At 39.5% G+C, this 16,769-nt stretch overlaps 1 pseudogene; it reads right to left on the reverse strand.

Moving 5' to 3' along the window:
* Positions 1-4,039: 4,039 nt before the first annotated feature.
* On the reverse strand, positions 4,040-16,218 carry LOC118855708 (annotated as a pseudogene).
* Between the last annotated feature and the right edge of the window lie 551 nt (positions 16,219-16,769).

Here is a 16,769-nt window from a genome sequence, read left to right on the forward strand (position 1 = left end):
CTGAGGTTTCCTTGGCAAAGATGCTGGAATGGTTTGGCATTTCTTTCTCCAGCTTATTTTGCAGATGAGAAAAGTGAGGCAAACAGGGCTACGTGACTTGCTCAGGGTCACACAGCTATTAAGGATTCAAACTCAGGTCTTTCTGACTCCAGGTACAGCACTCTATCCACAATGCCACCTAGCTGCCTAGTTGATGGCAAAGGACTGCCTTGCTTTTGTATTCATAGCATAAGAGTAAGCACTAAATAAATGCTTTTCATCCATTCATCTAATCCCTCCAATAGAAAGTAAGTTACTTGAGGGCAGGGACAGTTTTATTTTTGTATTCCCGGGACCTAGTAAAAAGTCTTATAGTGGTAGGTGTTTAATGTTTGTTGAATGGAATTTAATTATATTCACACTCTTACATGTTATAGCCCTATTGTGGGGTCTTTTCATGATCAAAGATTGTGATTTTAAAATTTCCTCTTAATATATTAATTTTTCTTTTCTTTATTCCTTTTCTCATACCACACACCTCTCCTACTGATGATGGCACAGTCTCTGGGAACCCCCTTGAACTCTCTTTGAATCTTCCCCACTTGATCTGGCCTTGGCCTGAGGCTTTAACCTTACATTATCATTAAGCCCAAATCTTTACCTAGCCTTGCCCTTTATTGTCCAGCTATTTCCCACCCTTGAATCCTGATCAAAATATCTATAACCTAGCTCTGTTACCTTAGCTCTCTTATTGTCTGTCATCTCCATGTAGCCTTCAGCTATTTCCCACCCTGGAGTCTGGCCTCATCCCAGTCACCCCCCCCCCCACCGCCACAAACCCCCCCCCCCCCCCCCGCCCCGTCGACTCTGAACCCCTACTTTAGTCATCTCAGACTACTCGAGACCACCCCTCAATCCCTTCTACAATCTTTCCTTATATAAGCCTCATCTTGCCTCCATGAGGGCACTCAGATTCAATCTAGCTCAGTAGATTGAATCTGGCCCACTTGTGAAAACAGGTGTCACAAACAGGGGGATTTCTTAAGACAACCCATTATGGCAAACCCTTTATAAATTTGGTCTTTTCCCCTCGCTGAGAAGGCTTGAGTGGAATTCTTTCGGCAGGACTCGGCATGGTGGTACTTTGGGGTGTTGAGCACCCCTCAACCCCAAACCTCTTTACCACCATGTGATTCCTCAGTGCAAAAATCAATGCATTTCCCATTCTTCTGGTAAGATATTTCCTAGAGAAGGAAATCTCTGCATTCTTACATGAGTATTCATATCCATCATTCTAAGACTTAATACTTTTTTATATAATATTTAACTACTATTGGACATTTTCAAGAATTTGTAAGCAGTTTTAACTACCTCCAAGTTTCCTATTATAGCCAGAATTTCACTGAGAACAATATTAGTTTTGTAATTTGTTCAATTAAATTATTCCATCTCTCCCTATATTTAATCCTTTCTCAACCTATTCTTTGTCCTCAATGAGATGTGCAATCTTTCTAGTTGGCCAGGCCATCACCTCTGCTCTGGCTATACTCTCCTCCCTTTCCAATCATGACTCTTAGTGAGTCTGTTAAAACTCTACACGGAGGGTGGGGAACCTTCAGCCTCAAGGCCACATGTGGCCCTCTAGATCCTCAAGTGTGGCCTTTTGATTGAATCCAAATTTCACAGAACAAATCCTACTGCTCTACACTCTATTCTCAAATCCCTTGTTGTCTTGTCCTATCACTGCTCATGGAACCACGATCATTGGCTCCACTACAAATTTATGTTATCTAACCTCAATTGGGCCCTAGGTGCAACAAGACAATTCAACTATTCTCCCTGATAAATTTCCTATTCTACACACCACAACAGCTGTTCCGAAGCTTTTCTTCTCAAGCTTCTTACAAGTTGCCTCTTTTTTCCCACCACCTTTTCAGCTGGGGAAATCTTGCCTCACCCATCCATTGAGGCCATCCACTGAGGCCCTCTTCTTCCCTTCTGACACCATTTCCCAGTAGTGAGAAAATGCACTTCCCTCTTCCCCACTTTGCTATGGGTATGGAACACTGCAGATTTAGTAAGAATCAAAATATATATGTTGGTTAGTTCAACTGCTGTTGAACTGCTTTTTTTTTCTTTTATAAAAAACTGTCAAAAGAAAACGGTTTGCTGGGTAGGAATGGGGGAGAATATAGGTGGTGCAAAAATATTAGAAATCTACAAAAATTAAGAGATGAGTAGAAAAATAAAGAAGAAAATAGACTTGTTAAATAAAAATTTGAAATAAAAGTGACAAGTGGAGAAGAAACCTTGAGAAGGTGATGTAAAGGAAATTATGCAGTAGGCCTCTGACAAAAAAAAAAAAAACACTATCTTCCAATGAGTCCCTCACAAGTCATCAGAAAATAGTTAGGAAGCAGCATGTCCCCAGTAGTACTGTTGTACCAACAGCGAGTAAGATGCCACAGAGTATAAGTTTTAAATGGAGAATTTATTAGCCAGCATCCATCCCGGGCATAAGCAACGCAAATCAGAACGACCAAGAGTAGGGTTGAAGGAGACGTATTTATACAGAAAAATCAAGGTGCAGTGGTTAATTATCTCTTGAAACTTACATATATTATTTTAGCAGACTTGGCAAGTCTGTGTTATTTCACTTTTATGACCATGATACAAGAAGAGGAACTTCCTTAATGGAATAGATTGTAAATACAACGAATCAGACAGCCGACAAAGTGTCAACTGAAATTACAACCCAGGATCTCTGTGTCCAATTTGCCATTAACATTCCACAACATGGTATATGCTCATAAAATATCAGGATAAGGAAAAGTCACATAATTCAAGATAATGTCTGGGGCTGAGGCTTTCACCCTTAATGGCCATAGATAGACCAAGGGATGCTCCATCTGGGTTTGTTGACACAAGATAGAGACATCTCTGAGCCCACTCAGGGAACAAAGAGACTGTTAGGAGCAGGCTTTTCCTCTGGTTAATTAGTTGACATTCCTTGGAGCAGTCACGGGGCCCCAGGGACATTTGCTGAATGCAAAATGGCAAGATCTAAGTCCAATTTTCTTGTGCAAACTGGGGTTTTTAATTAGGGACTAGGGGCAGGGTCTTCCTAGCAATAGGTGACTGTTCAGGTACCACAGTACCACTGCAATTAAGCATTAACACATCAAATGGAAACTGTAAGTTGGAATCTTGTACTAATTTACAGATACTTAAAAAAAGGTCTATTACAAAAGACTTGTTCAGAAACAGTCTACCAAAATCAGTAATTTCTACACAGCAACTTTTTAAAAAGCCAGCAGGACACATGTAACTTACATTAAAACACATGCAAGACATTTGTTTTTTTTCTTATGAGTCAAGTTTGTCTTTTTTCTCACATTCTAATAGACATAAGAACAAATGTAACTACCTATTTTATTAAACTTTTCCTACTAATTAAACAGCTAGGAATAAGAATGCTCTTATATGGATATAGCTTACTAGGACCTAAAAATGACATTTAAACTTAGGATAACTGTTTGTGTTCGATTGATGAAAACCATGGGAAAATTCAGAGTTCCAAAGATTGTTTAATGTTTCCAAATACACACTTGTTTAAATCACCACAAATTGATATAGTAAGCCAGTAGCAGACAGAGCAATGTTTTGATATGAGAGTCAGGTTAGACTCTTCATGCATTTTATGTTTCCCCATCCTATGTTGACAAAATTCCAAGAATGCCACAGAAGGAGTATGTTTTTAGCTCCAGAAGCCAATAGAAAAGACTTCTCTTTCTGCTCCAACAGCTCCATTCAATTGGAAAGCTGCATTCTCAGGTCGTTGAAGATATGTTTGTTTTTTGTTTTTTTCTGCTGAATTTTCTTTCCTGGAATGTTTCCAGCTTTTGCACGAGATTTATGATTATGGGAAGATAAAATGTAAAATCAATTAAATCCCTACAACTGGGGTGAGTCAAATGATTGTTTTGAGGTTAAATCTCAGAATCACAAAGTTCAACTTAGGCTCAGTTTTGGTCACAAAGCAATGGAAATTAACACCAGTTCATTTCATGGGCCAGAAAGCCTACACTGCACTAGGAAGCAAGAGAGCAATGAGGATGGAAGAAAACAGCTTCAGGTTCACAGCATTGTTATCAAGAATAGGCTTTCCTGATATGTATTTTGTCTCACTAGTTGACTGCCTGACAACCAAACGGGTGCTTTCATCCCAACCAGAGTACTGCATTGTTGCTCCTAAGTATGAATCAATAACTGATCCCAATAAACAAGTCATTCCCGCAAATGCAATGACTGGCCATCGGAGAGCAGAAGATTCCAAATTATTCACAAAAATCAGCTGAGAGAAGAAGTAGGCAATGCCTACCAAGGACCCACCAAGAAAGCTGGAGAGGAAGCCTACTACAGTGACCCCTCCATTGGTACCAAATGGAACTCTTTACCAGGTTGTTATCACCCTTGGTTGTGTAGAATTTGAGACAGAGCCAATTTCTGAAGTCCATGTATCTCCTGCAGAGGAGGCCAAGAAAGGCAAAAGAGACAAACACATCTAGGAACTGGTGTATTACCTGGAGAAATCAATGCAGATTTTACCTGGCCCATTTTCTATCATGTAGAACAGTGTAGGTACAACTCCATTACAGAAAACCTGAATCCAATTTCTCTGTCCTCCTTCTTTGTATTTGGGATTGTGGAACATTTTATACCATTTTATATCATTTTTGTAATTTCAATAAGACTCAGAGCCTGAACTGATTAACCAGAAGAAAAGTCTGATCCTAACAGTCTCTTTGTTCTCTGAGTAAACTCAGAATATCTTTTCTCTGTCAACAAGGCCAGATCCGGCTGACCTAAGAACATTCTTTCCCCCCGTTAACCATTAAGGGATGAGACCCTAATCCCAAGAGAGACTACCTCCCTTAATATTCTACGGGCATATACTTTAACTTATCTTTGTCAACACTCTTGTCTTTACAAACCTATTCCATTAAGGAAAATCCTCTTCTTGTATCATGGTTAAACATACATGGGGATCATAAAAGTGAGGTAACACAGACTTCTGAGTGTGCTAAAAATAATGTATGTAAGTTTTCTCTTTCCTTTGTTCAGGCAGTCAGATTCAGGTCTGACTCCATGCATACATGTATCCACTAAGTTTAAAGGGAATGAATGAATAAATAAATAATACGAATTTTTTTCTATCACCTAGCCTGTTGTTTCCTTCAACCAAACTTTCAGGTTTAACAGTTATGGTGCTGTGAACTTCGGATGGAAAGGATGGAAACAGGACAATGCAGCCCAACCTTGCCAATGCTTCAGGTGCCACAGGATTCATTTTTCCTGGAATTTTGGCCTTGACAAGGTCGGGAGTAAGTTGTCCCCATCCCCAGCTTCCGAAAAGGACTCCCACAAATTTGGTTGAAGTCTGAAATTCCCTTTAAACTAGCCTTAGGGACAGGGACCAACTCGAGTTAAATGACTCACTTTGGACTAATTAGGTCCCCTCTGAAGAGAAAAAAAAGAAAAAGAAAAAATTAGCTATGGATTGTAACCAGAATGGCCTTTGTTTTCTTTGAATGACTCAATTTATCTCAGTGAGCTTTACTTACTAGGTGCTAAGCCCCAGGCCCAAACCCCATTAGGTGTTAATGTAATCCATGTGGATGTGAACCTCCCAGGGTCCTAAGGGGAGGGGCCAACTCAAGAACCAATCACCAGAGCCTGAGCTCTGGTGATTCAGATGATGTTTGATGTCTGAAGCCCTATAGGAAGGGAGGACAGAGCCATTTGTGTGGGGCTCTGGAGATGGTGTTGACGAGGAGACTCCGGGCAGCTATAGCTAAGGAGCCCTCCAGCTTGTAAACCCGAATGTTGAAACTTTGTTGAACTCTGGTAACTATGTGTTGGGATTTGAATCAGACAAAGTCTGTTGATGTTTGTAATTTGTTTGCATTTTGTTTTGAAGTTCAGGGTACTGACTTTTTCCCCTGAACTAACTGAATAATATTTGAATGCTGAATTAAAAGTAAGCTTGTCAACCCCTTCACCTTGCTTCCCTTGCTTAAGCAGATCAGAAGAACCTGTGCTGTTGGCAGTTTTCTGGGTGCTGGCTGTGGGTGAATCTTACACCCCTACAGAAGCTGTTAGCCAGATTGTTGAAACATATGGCGTAGTCGGTAGGATCTGGCTTTAACAAGGAAGCATGGTGTGTTGGGGTACTGGGCTGGTTGAATGTTTCCCAGTTTTTGGATTGCTCTTTGTGCTTGGAGTGGCTATGGTTCTGTGCAGCCTCAGGAGCAACAAAGTCCTGAAGGAAAACAGGCCGGTGGAAGTGCTGGGCGTGGTTTTCCAGGGGCCCAGAGCAGGAGATAATCCCTTCTTCCCAGGGCTTAAGCTGATAAGCCTGGCCCCGGAGGACTGTGCTGAAAAGGTGAATGTCTTGAGATTATATTATATATGGAGTTTTGAAATAGGAGTGGAGAATGGCCTTGGGGACTTGGAGAATGGTCTTCCTACAGATTTGGCAGGAGGGGCTGGTGAGGAGAAAGAAGAAGCAGACAGCGGCTGCTGAAATATTGATCCAAGAGACTGCCTGCATGAGAACTTTGGAAAGGTAAGAGCAGTGAGCTGCTTTCCAGCTGACTTTGGTGAGGTGAGCACAAAGATGGGGAACCACCTACATCAGGATTCCAGAAGAAGCCAGGTGAGGCCAGCTGGAGTTGGAACCCAGGAGCCTGAAGTCCAGCCCTGGGGCAAGATGGAAACTTTGTAGCAAGGCACTGAGTCTGCCTTTTTGGTCCCTTCTGCTTGGGCTGCTTGGGATCCAGGAGGGAGGCATGGATTTGTTTTTGTTGGGGTGGGGGAAGTGCCTTGGACCCCCAGGGACCCCACCCTGTTGGCTTTATTGACCAGCAAACCCTCAGGACTTGGAACCGGGGACTGGAACTTAATGGGGAGAACAGACCCTAAAAGAACTTTGTTTGGACTCTTTCTTTGAAATTGGGACTTTGGGTGCCACGTGGAAGCCTGCAATGGCAATTTGGGGAGGAGATATCCCCAAGAGAACTCTGTTTGTTTGCTTTAGGACTTTACTAACTAAAGCATGCCCATGCCTCAGGGTACTGGGAAAAAGCCTGCAATGGCAGTGTACTGCTGAAGAAGCACTTTATTTGGACACTTTATGAGCTTAAGAGATTAACTTGCTTTGACCTAGGGGTGGACATTTGAATAGTTAACAATTATTTTGAGAATGATTGATTGAAGAAATTATCTTGCTGGGACCTAGGGGTGGGTCACATTTGAACTGTAAACCAATATTTGGGAATGTCACTGAATGATATGTTTTGCTTTATTATGAATGATATGTTTTAGTTTCCTTTGTAATTGGATCACAATGTATGTTCTAGGATACATGGCTGATTAGATTATGTATCCTAGAACAAAAGGTGGAGTGTAACCAGAACGGCCTTTGTTTTCTTTGAGTGACTCAATTTATCTCAGTGAGCTTTACTAGGTGCTAAGCCCCAGGCCCAAACCCCATTAGGTGTTAACTTAATCCATGTGCTTGTGAACCTCCCAGGGTCCTAAGGGGAGGGGCCAACTCAAGAACCAATCACCAGAGCCTGAGCTGTGTTTGTATTTGTTTTGTTAATTGTCTGTTATGTGGGTGAGTGTGTGTGCTGTGAAATGTAATTGTAAATTGTAAAATCTGAAATGCAGGCAGTCAGAGACCTCTAAGGCTGCAGCTAGGGAAACAGAGACTCTTTTTTTTTGTAATGTCTGGTCTGGCCAACTGGATTTACAGAAAAAAATACAGCTAAAACATTTTAGCAGATTCTGGGAGTAATCATTAAAAGTTTGAAAACTGATTAGTTGGGTTTTTGAGAGAGAACTCCTGAGACTGTAAAATCACTCCAGGAGCTCACTCTTGCTGACACACCCCCTCCCAATGCTGATCACTTATCATTCCCCACTCCCTCCCCAGAGTTAAGAGGGAATTGTTTCCCTTAGATTTAAGTGCAAAAAGTGTTTAAGGAATGAGCAAAAGGTGATGCTTACTTGAGTTTTTGAATACCGAAAGTAATTAAGTTGAAAATTTTTCTATATGTGATAATCTGGAAATGCAATTGATGTCATCTGAAGTTTATTGTTTCTGTATTTCTAAAATTGCTTTGTATTTTTAAAATTCTCTTAGATTGTGTAATTTGAGAAGACCGTTGTGTGGTAAGAAATGATATTATAGCAATTTTAATCTGATTTTGATATATGTGAACTGGGTTTTTAAAGGAATGTGATAAAAATTGATGATTTGGAACTTACAACAAGTAAATAATTAATAATACTGATATTTACTATGAGAACAGATTTTCCATGTGAAAAACTTTTCTACTATGAGAATATATCTGGTGATTTAAAGTTATAGCTTCAAATGATGAGATGAAGGATTCTCTGTGCAAGGAGATTTAGAAATGTGTTCACTTAAATTGATAAATGGGTTGTTTCAAGTTTTAAAATACATAATTATGTTTAGGGCATTGTTACATTTCTAAATTATGTGATTTGGCAAACAGATGTATCAGCAATATTAAAAAAATGTGATTTTATAAATAATAATCCTTTACAATGCTATGAGTATTGGGCCTTAGAAATTAAAATGTTACCACTTGTGATTATGAATCCTTATTCTTATCAATTCTTATCCATCTTGTGTAAAGCTTTCTGTGTAGAGGAATTTCTATGAAGTAAGTTTCTAAAGTTCTGGTAAATTTTGTTATTGTGATAAGGCTAATTTAATTGGGTATGTTCTTTTTAACTTGTAGAAACTAAGTGTCCTCCACATTACAACACCTTTTTGACTAAGGAACTTTGTAATATCTAGGAATTCTGTATAAATACTTTGAGAAAGAGGACATTTGGCACCCATTTAGTTAATGAATTCCAGTGCTTAAGGGTTAGTTTGCTTTAAGGAGAAAGAGATGTTTATCATTTTAAAACCTTCTAAATAATTTTCTTCAGAAAAGTTTAGTGAGTATTCCTTTTAACATCAGGATAAATTTTAAACTGTTTTTAAGGAAGGGAAATAATTCTATAAATGTTTTGGAAAATATTTTTATGATTTTAAGCAAGAGTTAGAGCTTATCAATGTGTATAAGATTTAACTCCTAAAGTGTTCCTTTCCTCCAAAATGAGTAAACAGGGGACATAAATCACATCAACCTGTGAGGTTGGTCATTAACCTCTTTCCTTTGTTTAAGCTGGAATGGATTCCAGTACAGACAGTTATGTCAGTAAAAATTACTAATATATGAGTTGTTTTGTCTTATGGTTGAAACATGAAGGAAAGCTGAATAATGGGTTTGAGTGATTTGGAAAGGTAAATAAAGGTTTAATTGGAAATACAAAAGGGAGATAGAAGGTTTGGGGAGAAATGGGAGTTAGCTAAGCCTCTCCTGTCCTGAGAGAATACTAGTTTCAGATGGTTTAAGTTGAGAGTGTGAGAAAGTATTTAAGAAGATGGAAAAGTTATGTAGCTTGATTTGATAATTATTAGCTCAATGAAATTTGGGACTGTCCTGTCTGAAGTATATTAAGTTGCTATTTAAGATTTTATGGGACTACAATTTAATATTGTTTTAAGCTCTGGTCACAGGGATAGGTAACATGAAGCCAGTAGTAGAATGGCAGACATTACAGGCTGAGAACTTCTAAAGGTATGTCTGTGCCTGGGAAAAAGTTCTGAAGGTGACCTTGGACAAGGCCTAAGTAGTATCTTCTTTACTCTATTTCCCAATTCAGCTATCTCCTTTCTGAAAAAAAAAAATCACCACCTGATTACTCCTAAGCCCTGCTTTTAGCCTCTAATGGCTGTATGATTGGCTATCAGATATGACTCATGCCTGGAATCAAACTAGAGCTAAGGAAGTTCTTTCCTTCTGTTAAGATATATGACATTGTCCCTCTTTTCTTTCATAGCAAATTTATATTATCAAGAAGTTTTGTAAGAAAATGCTAAATCTATTAGGTAATAGATGGATATTGGAATATCTCTGAGTTACTATAATAGGATGCAGGTATGAATAGCTTACAATTTTAACCTATGTTCATGGCCAAATAAAGATTAAAATAATATAGATATAACATCCTCCAAAAGGAAGAAATGATTAGACAAAGTAATAAGAGAAAGATGTAATGTGATAAATGTCTAATAAAAAAGAAACAGGAAAGCAAAAATTTGAGGAAAATAACAGGATCAGATTGATTCCCCTGAGAATTATATAAAGATGTGTATGATTGGCTCCGAAACTTATCAATCATGGAAATTCAAGCTAATAAGTGTATTTTAGTAATAAGATCTTAAATTTGGATTTTTGCACAAGAAAATTGTATAAGGTATTGTTACAAGTGAAATTTTATCTCCTTTATAAAGTATCTGTCTGACAATTTTAAAAGGAAGATGAGTTCAATTTTATGGTTGGACCTTCATATTTTAAAAGATTCTTATACCAGGTACAAAATTTAGGTAAGGATAGAAGCAGCAGATATATAAACTGAAATACTCTGAAGTTTCAAAAATGGAGAACCAAATTTAAGTGATTGTACTAAGTTATATTAAGTAAGAATTATCTGGGAATTTCTAGATCTGAAACAGAGAAGCAGAACTCTCTTTTACTATCTAGGGACCAGATAACTACAATCAGGCATCTGGGACTCAAAAAAAGTGCTGCTTTAAATGGACATTGGGAATATGTAACTGGGATTTAAAGTTACTTGGTATACAAATTGTGCAATTAATTGCTGGAATTAAATCAGAAACATTTTAAGCTTTGTCAAAGAGACATGGCATGGCTAAAAGTTTATAATGTTCAACATGGTTAATAATGATTGCATTACTTTGTATGGTTCATGTTTAAGTTTTCTTGGTTATCTAACATGCAAATGTAAAACATGTGACATGTAAATTTTCCCTTCTCAATACCAGTCTATTGTGAGCCATCTAAGTGGTTTGGTCTGTACCTGACTTAATGTAATTTTACAATTTGTGAGTTGTGAGAAAGACTTTCTTGTAATTGTTTAAACTCAACCCTGTGTGGCTGGGATACCAAACCATTTATTGCATTGTTAGAACTTAGCCCTTCGTGGCTGGGATCTATGTTGTGCTGTTTTTCTCTCAATTATCAAATCATAGGTGTTCTGGGAGCTCCTGTTAAGTCTGACTACTTCTATAGCTGCAAACTTGTGGATATGAACTCCTTGAGCCTTCTGTTCCATCTGAGGACTGCCCCTGCTCCCAAGTGAACATCTGAGCCCATAGGAGACTTTGCCCTCCGGTTTCAAAGGAGCCTGAAAGGGACAGCATCAGATGCAGACAGCTTTTTCCCAAGAGTCCAGACCAGAACCTGAACGAAGAGCTGCTCTTTCCCTTTCTGAGTTCATTGCATTCCCAAGACTGTTCGCCTATGTCTTTGGTATCTTTAGCCATTATGCTCCCTACCTTGATCCCCTTTGCAACTTGTTCCCTCTGCTTGTTTACAGTTACTGTCCACCTCTGGGGATGTCCAACCACAAAAAAATAAAAACCTGAATCTACCTAGATAAGGATTTTTAGAACTTCACCCCTGAGGAAAATAGAGGTTTTTCCATATCTTATTGGTCTACAGGTGAAACTTCCAGTTTGCCTTTGACCAAAAGGAGGAAATGTGGAACATTTTATACCATTTCATATCATTTTTGTAATTTCAATAAGACTCAGAGAGTGAACTGATTAACCAGAAGAAAAGTCTGATCCTAACAGTCTCTTTGTTCTCTGAGTAAACTCAGAATATCTTTTCTCTGTCAACAAGGCCAGATCCGACTGACCTAGGAACATTCTTTCCCCTGTTAACCATTAAGAGATGAGCCCCTAATCCCAAGAAAACTACCTTGCTTAATATTCTACGGGTGTTTACTTTAACTGACCTTTGTCAGCACTCTTGTCTTTACAAACCTATTCCATTAAGGAAAATCCTCTTCTTGTATCGTGGTTAAACATACATGAGGATCATAAAAATGAGGTAACACAGACTTCTGAGTCTGCTAAAAATAATGTATATAAGTTTTCTCTTTCCTTCATTCAGGCAGTCAGATTCAGGTCTGACTCCATGCATGCATGTATCCGCTAAGTTTAAAGGGAATGAATGAATAAATTAAGCAATATGAATTTTTTTTCTTTTTTGAAAATTTAATTTAATATATTTAGTTTTCAGCATTGATTTTCACAAGAGTTTGAATTACAAATTTTCTCCCTATTTCTACCCTCCCACCCACTGCAACATGGCGTATATTCTGGTTGCCCGGTTCCCCAGTCAGCCTTCCCCTCTGTCACCCCACTCCCCTCCCATCCCCTTTGCCCTTCCTTTCTTGTAGGGCAAGATGAATTTCTATGCCCCATTGCCTGTGTATCTTATTTTCTAGTTGCATGCAAAATCTTCTTATTTTTTGTTTTTGAACATATGTTTTTAAAACGTTGAGTTCCAAATTCTCTCTCCTCTTCCCTTCCCACCCACCCTCCCTAAGAAGTCAAGCAATTCAACATAGGCCACATGTATATCATTATGTATAACCCTTCCACAATATTCATGTTGTGAAATACTAACTATATTTTGCTCCTTCCTAACCTATCCCACTTTATCCAATTTTCTCCCTTGACATTGTCCCTTTTCGACAGTGTTTGTTTTTTATTACGTCCTCCCCCATCTGCCCTCCTTTCTATCATCACCCCTTTTTTAACTTCTTCCTCCTTCTTTCCTGTGGGGTAAGATACCTAATTGAGTGTGTATGGTATTCCCTCCTCAGGTCAAATCTGATAAGAGTAAGATTCACTCATTCCCCCTCTCCTGCCTTCTCTTTTCTTCCTACAGAACTCCTTTTTCTTGCCACTTTTATGTGAGATAACTTACCCCATTCTATCTCTCCCTTTCTCCCTCTCTCAATATATTCCTCTCCCATCCCTTAATTTGATTTTATCTCTTTTAGATATCATCCCTTCATCTTCAACTCACCCTGTGCCCTCTCTCTCTCTCTCTCTCTCTATATATATATATACATATATACACATACATATATACATACATACACATATACATGTATATACATACACATATCTATATCTATATCTATATCCATATATGTATGCATATTCCCTTCAGCTGCCCTAATACTGAGGTCTCATGAATCATATACATCATCTTTCCATGTAGGAATGTAAACAAAACAGTCCAACTTTAGTAAGTCTGTTGCAATTTCTTTTTCTTGTTCTTTTTCTTGATTACCTTTCCATGCTTCTATTGATTCTTGTGTTTGATAGTCAAATTTTCTATTCAGCTCTGGTCTTTTCACTGAAAAAGCTTGAAAGTCCTCTATTTTATTGAAAATCCATATGTTGCCTTGGAGAATGATACTCAGTTTTGCTGGGTAGGTGATTCTTGGTTTTAACCCTAGCTCCATTGACCTCCAGAGTATCGTATTCCAAGCCCTTCTATCCCTCAATGTAGAAGCTGCTAGATCTTGTGTTATCCTGATTGTGTTTCCACAATACTCAAATTATTTCTTTCTGGCTGCTTGCAATATTTTCTCCTTGACCTGGGAACTCTGGAATTTGGTGAGAATATTCCTAGCAGTTTTCTTTTTGGGATCTATTTGAGGAGGCGATCTGTGGATTCTTTCAATTTCTATTTTGCCCTGTGGCTCTAGAATATCAGGGCAGTTCTCCTCGATAATTTCTTGAAAGATGATATCTAGGCTCTTTTTTTGATCCTGGCTTTCAGGTAGTCCAATAATTTTGCATTTATCTCTCCTGGATCTGTCTTCTAGGTTAGTGGTTTTTCTAATGAGATATTTCCCATTGTCTTCCACTTTTTCATTCCTTTGGTTCTGTTTTATAATATCTTGATTTCTCATAAAGTCACTAGCTTCCACTTGCTCCAATCTAATTTTTAAGGTAGCATTTACTTCAGTGGCCTTTTGGACCTCCTTTTCCATTTGGCTAATTCTGCCTTTCAAGGCATTCTTCTCCTCATTGGCTTTTTGGAGCTCTTTTGCCATTTGAGTTAGTCTATTTTTTAAGGTGTCGTTTTCTTCAGTATATTTTTCAGTATTTTTTTGGGTCTCCTTTAGCAAGCCATTGAATTGTTTTTTATGGTTTTCTTGCATCCTTCTCATTTCTCTTCCCAATTTTTCCTCTACTTCTCTAACTTGCTTTTCCAAATCCTTTTTGAGCTTTTCCATGGCCTGAGACCAGTTCGTGTTTTTCTTGGAGGCTTTTGTTGTAGGCTCTTTGACTTTGTTGACTTCCTCTGGCTGTATGTTTTGGTCTTCTTTGTCACCAAAGAAAGATTCCAAAGTCTGAGACTGAATCTGGGTGTGTTTTCGCTGCCTAGCCATGTTCCCAGCCAATTTACTTGACTCTTGAGTTTTTCAGCAGGGTATGACTGCTTGTAGAGTAAAGAGTACTATGTTACAAGCTTGGGGGGAGGTGCCAGCTCTGTCACACCAGCACTCCTTCTTCCCCAAGAACCCCCAACCTGGACTGGACTTAGATCTTCAGCAGGCTCTGCACTTCTGCTCTGATCAGCGACTTAATTCCTCCCACCAGGTGGGCCTGGGACCAGAAGCAACTGCTGCTGTAGTTCTGTAGCTGCCCCACCTCCGCTGCCCCCAGGGTGGTGCCTGAACCACAAAGTCCTTCTTACACTCTGTCCCCAGCAGCTTTTCCCACTATCCTTCTGTGTTGTTTTTGGTGTTTGTGGGTTGAGAGGTCTGGTAACTGCTGCAGCTCACTGATTTAGGGCACTAAGGCCCACTCCACCCGGCTCCTGGTCTGGTTGGTCCATGCTGCACATGCTGGGCTCTGCTGCGTTGCACTCCGCTCCCAGCTCTGCGCAGAATAGACCTTACCCAGAGACCATCCAGGCTGTCCTGGGCTGGAGCCCTGCTTCCCTCTGCCATTTTGTGGGTTCTGAAGTTCTTCTCTGTTGTCTTTGGTGTTCATGGGTTGAGAAGTCTGGCAACTGTCACAGCTCACTGATTCAGGGCACTAGGGCCTGCTCCGCCCTGCTCCTGGTCTGGTTGGTCTGCACGGCCCATGCTGGGCTTTGCTCCGCTCTGCTCTGCTCCCAGCTCCTTATGCAAAAGACCTCACCTAGCAACCATCCAGGCTGTCCTGGGCTGGAGCCCTGCTTCCCTCTGCTATTTTGTGTGTTCTGCAGTTCTAGAATTTGTTCAGAGCCATTTTTTATAGGTTTTTGGAGGGACTTGGTGGCTCTGCCCCCCATGAATTTTTTTTCTGTCACCTAGCCTGTTGTTTCCTTCAACCAAACTTTCAGGTTTAACAGGATCTACACACTTTTTTCCTTCTTCGTTCCACTTGTTGAATTTTGAGGAAGAAATGAAAAATGTCATCAAAGAAGTAATAAAGCTTAAATTTGCAATGGTCAAGATAAATCCAATTACTACACCTCCCAAGGCACCACTGTGGTCCACATTCTTCTTTTAAAAGCCATTAAAAGCAATCCAAATAGGAACTATCATTGAAAGCAGCCATCACCAGGGAAAAAAAGGTTGAAAGGAACCATAATAGGTGCTTGCAGTCACAGACATAGTCCAAAAAGATAAAGAAATGACAAAGAATCTATCTCAGGATAACTATATTAGTGTGTCAGTAGGGCAGTAAACACATTATTGATGATAATTGTGAATATGCCTATATAGTTCTGTATTGCAAAGTAGAACATATAAAGTAGAAGAAGTAAAGCATTTATTCAGACACCAGAGAACCAGATCCCACAACCAAGCCACCAGCTCCCACAACCAGTGAGCCCACTTTATCATTACAGCATGGAACTTAAAACACAATATCTCAGCATGGAGCCTTGCCATCCCAAAACCTCTCTGACCCGCTGCTGGGGCCTTCCCCAAAACTCACAGTACAGCTATCACAGGTCGACTCTCTTTACCTCACTTCCAATGGTCATAACTGCCATAATGGCTCTCTCAGCATTTTCTGTGACACAAATTCATTTTCCTCTCAGCAAGCTCCTCCCATCACATGTGACTTAGGCTTCCTGTGTTGTTAGAAGGTCACATGACCTATTAATGGGTGAGAAAGATCTTCAAATCTAAATTGCTATTACAATTAGTCATCATTTTTATATATCCTTTGCACATATTGGCCTTGAGATCTTTCATGGGATATAAATAGCAATCACTGGAAGGCCCCTCACTGCATCAGGGAAGAAGGAGCACAGGCGTTTGAAGCCAGTGAGAGTCCTAGCTCTGCCTGCTCCCCAGCTTGCTGGTCCTCTGGATTTTCAACTTTGGCAAGGTCATAAAATCTTGTCAGCTCTGTGAAAGAAGAAGTTGTGACAACATACATGGCTAATGAGAGACTTTTAAATTCTAAGATAATTACTGGTTTACTGAGGAACTGAGATCCTCTCTTTTAACACAAACACTCAGTTAAAATGGAAAATGACTTGGTTGTTGTCCTTTGTTCTGGAAGAGGATCAAAATGAGTCAAGTTGCAGTGCATCTGACTGTAGTTGATCAGACCTATATGAACTCAGAATGCTCTACCCACAGGTCAGGTACAAATGAGGTTGAGGCACATATTGGCGGAGTTGACTCACTATTTGGGAGGCCCCAAAGGAAAATATGAGAGGGGAGAAGTATTAGACTGAGTACCAAACTGAAGGTCTATGGAGAATTTGTGCTGACCTCGTTGTTGTATGCCTGTGAAACCT

Source organism: Trichosurus vulpecula, chromosome 7 (assembly GCF_011100635.1).
Source record: "Trichosurus vulpecula isolate mTriVul1 chromosome 7, mTriVul1.pri, whole genome shotgun sequence".
In the NCBI taxonomy this organism is placed as follows: Eukaryota; Metazoa; Chordata; class Mammalia; order Diprotodontia; family Phalangeridae; genus Trichosurus; species Trichosurus vulpecula.